Source organism: Saccopteryx bilineata, chromosome X, assembly GCF_036850765.1.
Source record: "Saccopteryx bilineata isolate mSacBil1 chromosome X, mSacBil1_pri_phased_curated, whole genome shotgun sequence".
Taxonomy (NCBI): Eukaryota; Metazoa; Chordata; class Mammalia; order Chiroptera; family Emballonuridae; genus Saccopteryx; species Saccopteryx bilineata.
This window is the reverse complement of record NC_089502.1, coordinates 29557531-29562601: the sequence shown is the minus strand read 5'-3', so window position 1 is coordinate 29562601 and position 5071 is coordinate 29557531. Positions and strand designations below refer to the sequence as shown.

The following is a 5071-nucleotide window of genomic DNA, read 5'->3' as shown; positions in this document are numbered from 1 at the left end:
TCATTATGCCTGACCTGTGGCGGCACAGTGGATAAAGCATTAACCTGAAATGCTGAGGTTGCTGGTTAGAAACACCGAGCTTGACTGGTCAAGAAACATATGAGGTCCTGGCCGGTTGGCTCAGTAGTAGAACATTCGCTTGGCATGTGGAAATCTCAGGTTGGATTTCCTGCCAGGGTCACACAGGAGAAGCGCCCATCTGCTTCTCCAACCTTCCCCCTCTCCTTTCTATCTCTCTCTTCCCCTCCAGTAGCCAAGGCTCCATTAGAGCAAAGTTGGCCTGGGCACTGAGGATGGCTCCATGGCCTCTGCCTCAGGCACTAGAATGGCTCCGGTTGCAACAGAGCAATGCCCGAGATGGGCAGAGCATTGCCCCCTAGTGGGCTTGCTGGATGGATCCCGATTGGGCGCATGTGGGAGTCTGTCTCTGCTTCTCACTTCAGAAAAATACAAAAAAAAAAAAAGAAAAGAATCATACGAGAAGCAACTACTACGAGTTGATGCTTCCTGCTCCTTTCCCCCTTTCTCTCTTCCTCTCTAAAATAATAAGTAACATTTTTTAAAAAAAGAGTTGCCTCATTAGGGAAAAGACAATCTTATCACCCAATTCAATTACAAGGGTTTTAAGAGCTTTGTGCCAGGAACCAGAGGAAGAGGCCAATATACATTTTTTCTATTATCTCCCAACTATGAGTTCTACATGCCGCAAATGACATCTTCATGATATTGTCTTCTTATTCTGAACATGGTGTGTCTCTCCAAATATTCACATCTTTTACGTTCCTCAGTAACAGTACAAGTCTTCACTGTACTTAACACAATAAATAAGTGGAACACTATAAATGTTTGTTGACAATTATTTGATAAGAATATATATGAGGCCCTGGCTGGTTGGTTCAGTGGTAGAGCGTCGGCCTGGTGTGCAGGAGTTCTGGGTTCGATTCCCGGCCAGGGCACACAGGAGAAGCGCCCATCTGCTTCTCCACCCCTCCCCCTCTCCTTCCTCTCTGTCTCTCTCTTCCCCTCCCGCAGCCGAGACTCCATTAGAGCAAGGTTGACCCGGGCGCTGAGGATGGCTCTATGGCCTCTGCCTCAGGCACTAGAATGGCTCTGGTTGCAGCAGAGCGACGCCCCCGGATGGGTGGAGCATCGCCCTCTGGTGGGCATGCCGGGCAGATCCCGGTCGGGCACATGTGGGAGTCTGTCTGACTGCCTCCCCGTTTCCAACTTCAGAAAAATACAAAAAAAAAAAAGAAAAAAAAAAGAATATATATGAGAATTGGGGATCAAGAAGACAGGACCAACCTTATATAAAAGTAGGCCCTATTTGAGGCAAGTTTGTATTTGAAATGTTGGTGTTTCACTTCTAAATTCTGACCCTCAATTCAGTGTCCTGCATATACCCACACTCCCTTGTCTGCAACCCTCAAACTTACAGCAGAAGTGAGAAGCTGAAGGTTTTAAATTAGCACTTGGCAATAAATTCCAGCTGCCCAACCTGACCTGTGGTGGTGCAGTAGATAAAGCATTGACCTGGGACACTGAGGTCGCTGGTTCAAAACCCTAGGCTTGCCTGGTCAAGGCACATATGGGAGTTGATGCTTCCTGCTCCTCCCTCCACCTCTCTCTCTCTCTCCTCTCTTTAAAAATCAATCAATATAAATAAATAAATAAATAAAATCAATAAATTAAAAAAAATCCAAGTACCCTTGAAATTCTGAGTGCAGCAGCATTCCCTTGAATCTACTTGAGGACTACTTGCTGGGGATGCTGTCATCAAACCCTACAGGCAAGTTCTGCAAGAGGCGTGGCTGCAGAGGTTCCAGATGAAAATGGTTACTTCTTGGTGGAGTCATCCCTGCACTTCTCTGGGCATGACTCCTGTCCATCCACAGAATGGGCCTTGCATGGGTTTCCTAAGGCTGCTATAACAACATACCACAAACTAAGCTACTTAAAACAATAGAAATGCAGTCTTTCACAGGTCTGTAAACTAAAAGTCCAAAATAAAAGTGTGATCAAGGCCATGCTCCCTCTTCAACCTGTAGGAAGACCCTTTCTTGCCTCTTCCTAGCTTCTGGTGGTTTGCAGGCAATCTTCAATGTTCCTTGGCTTGTAGATGCATCACTTCAATCCATCGTCTTTACACGCTATTCTCCCATTGTGTCTTCACGCCATCTTTCTTCTGCACATGTCTAAATTTCCCCTTTTTATGAGAACAGCAGTCCTAGTAGATTAGGGACACTCTATTAACTTCATTTTGATGTAATTACCTTTGTAAAGACCCTGTTTCCAAATAAAGTCCTATCTGAGATACTGGGGGTTATTTTCATTTTTTAAATGTTTATTTTATTGATTTTAGAGGGAGGGGAAGAAAAGACGAGAAAGAGAGAGACAGAAACATCGATCTGTTCCTATATGTGTTCTGACCAGGGATCGAACTGGCAACCTTTAAGCATCAGGACGATGCTCTGACCAACTGAGCCATTTGTCCAAGGCATGGGGGTTAGAATTTCAACATTTGGGGGAGACAGGACAATTCAGCCCACAACAGTCCACATGTTTAGATTGCAGGGTTCCAACTTGAGCCCCCATCCACCCTCCCTGCCGTGACTGACTGAACTAGAATAAACCAAGGTAAATCAAGTATTTTTCTTTTTCTTCTCAGAGATTTGGATTTTGAACTGAGAAACACATATAGTCTCTGGCTATGGCTAGAATAGTGTCATGTGAACTGTGAACTAAACAGTGCTATTTTTCACTCTGTGGGCCGGAAAAGCCCAGAAAGCCAGACTGCAGAGTTCGGGATATTTAGGAAAAATAGAGGAAGAAAAGCACGAACAGTTTATGCAGTTCCCATTTACTCAGTACTGACAATGTACAAGGAGCTAGGCAACTGCTTTATTTATTTTTAAAATAATTTTGTATTTATTGACCTTTAGAGAGACAGAGAAAGGGGGGGGGGAGAGAGAGAGAGAGAGAGAGAGAGAGAGAGAGAGAGAAGCGTTCATTTGTTGTTCCACTTTGTTGCTTCTTCTGTGTGCCCTGACCGGGGATCAAACCTACAACCTTGGTGTTTTGGGACAACACTCTAACCGACTGAGCTATCCAGCCAGGGCAAAGGAAACTGCTTTATACTCATTATCTCATTGCATCATCTTAATGTATATTACCCTCATTGTAAAGATGAGAAAAGTGAGGCTCAGAAAAGGTAAATTGCTTGTCCAAAGTCACCCAGCTTCAAGTAGCAGAGCAAAGTTTCAAATCTGCCTGGATTCACAATCCTGAACTCCCAGAGCTTATATTAGATTGCTGCCCTGACTCGAGTTCTATACTGAGACCCACATAAACTTTTGTCCTTAAATTCCAGGACACGTTCTCGTGGCATTATAATAAATTACATACATCCCAAGTATATAGATCAATTAAATTTTTTTTGTATTTTTCTGAAGTTGGAAACGGGGAGGCAGTCAGACAGACTCCCGCATGCGCCCAACCGGGATCCACCCGGCATGCCCACCAGGGGGCGATGCTCTGCCCATCTGGGGCATCACTCTGTTGCAACCAGAGCCATTCTAGTGCCTGAGGCAGAGGCCACAGAGCCATCCTCAGCGCCCGGGCCAACTTTGCTCCAATGGAGCCTCGGCTGCGGGAGGGGAAGAGAGAGACAGAGAGGAAGGAGAGGGGGAGGGGTGGAGAAACAGATGGGCGCTTGTCCGGTGTGCCCTGGCCGGGAATCAAACCCGGGACTCCTGCATGGCAGGCTGATGCTCTACCACTGAGCCAACCGGCCAGGGCTTAGATCAATTAAGTTTTACATATTTTTACATAAACCTATATATATGTATCTAATTCAGGCCAATTCATGACCCCAAAAATCTCCCTCCTGATCTCTCCCAGTTAATCTCCCTGAAACCACTTCTCTGACATCTCTAGCACCATAGATAAAAATGTGTTTTTTACTAGCTCTTGTGAGTTAATCTTACTTAGAACCTGAGAGTCTTAATTCGATATGTTTCAAGCTGTAAGTGGCAACCCTTTAGTGGCTTTTGAAACCAAGCATTTTCTTTTCCATAAAATAGAAGAGAAGAGAAAAATATCAGAGGGCACCATAGATAAGTAACAGTATTATTTTGAAACTTTTATGATAATATGCATCTGTGAAAAGTGTATGTATCTCAGTCGTGATGAAAAATGCATTTTGCAGTATAGGTCACACTCAAAAATGTTTTCAAAACACTGCATTAACCCCCACAGGGAACCAGTGAGAATTGCCACCCTTTCTCTGTGCCAGGCCCGGAGGCACGCATTTCAGCGGACAGGCTATAAGGTCTCTAGAGCAGTGGTCCCCAACCCCTGGGCCGTGGACTGGTACCAGTCCATGGGCCATTTGGTACCGGTCCACAGAGAAAGAATAAATAACTTACATTATTTCCGTTATATTTATATTCAAGTCTGAACGATGTTTTATTTTTTTTTAATGACCAGATTCCCTCTGTTACATCCATGTAAGACTCACTCTTGACGCTTGTCTCGGTCACGTGATACATTTATCCGTCCCACCCTAAAGGCTGGTCTGTGAAAATATTTTCTGACATTAAACCGGTCCGTGGCCCAAAAAAGGTTGGGGACCACTGCTCTAGAGGACTGACTCTCAGGGAGTGACTCTGGCTCACTCCCTGCTGGGCTGAGCTAATCCATTCAGCCTCCAAAATGTATCTCAGTTCATCAGGTGGTTCAACGATGAGGCCAGCCCCAAGCTAAGTTAGACAGTTGATCTTTGGCAAGCTCAGTCCTGGGCAGTACCTCCTGACCTAGGTCTGCCCTTGAGTCCCGCCACCTTCACGCTGCCTTCCAGATCACACAGGACTAGCTGCTCCCCACCTCACCTAGTGCCCTGTCTTGACAGCCTCAAGTCCATGGTGGTGGAGAAGAAGTTCTCACTGACACACTTGGTAGGGCTGGAGGTGCTACTGGGTGGGACATGGAGACTTTTAAAACTGGAGTTCTATGGAGATTCTATGTATCAATCTTGAACTTTTGTGTAAGCTTGAAATCATTCCCAAATAAG

The 5071-nt window shown here is 45.2% G+C and overlaps 1 non-coding gene across 1 annotated transcript; it reads right to left on the bottom strand.

The window, feature by feature from the left end:
• Positions 1–3722: 3722 nt before the first annotated feature.
• TRNAG-GCC (transfer RNA glycine (anticodon GCC)) lies at positions 3723–3798 on the bottom strand. Its single transcript has one exon. It is a non-coding gene; the product is annotated as a tRNA-Gly (tRNA).
• Positions 3799–5071: the final 1273 nt, after the last annotated feature.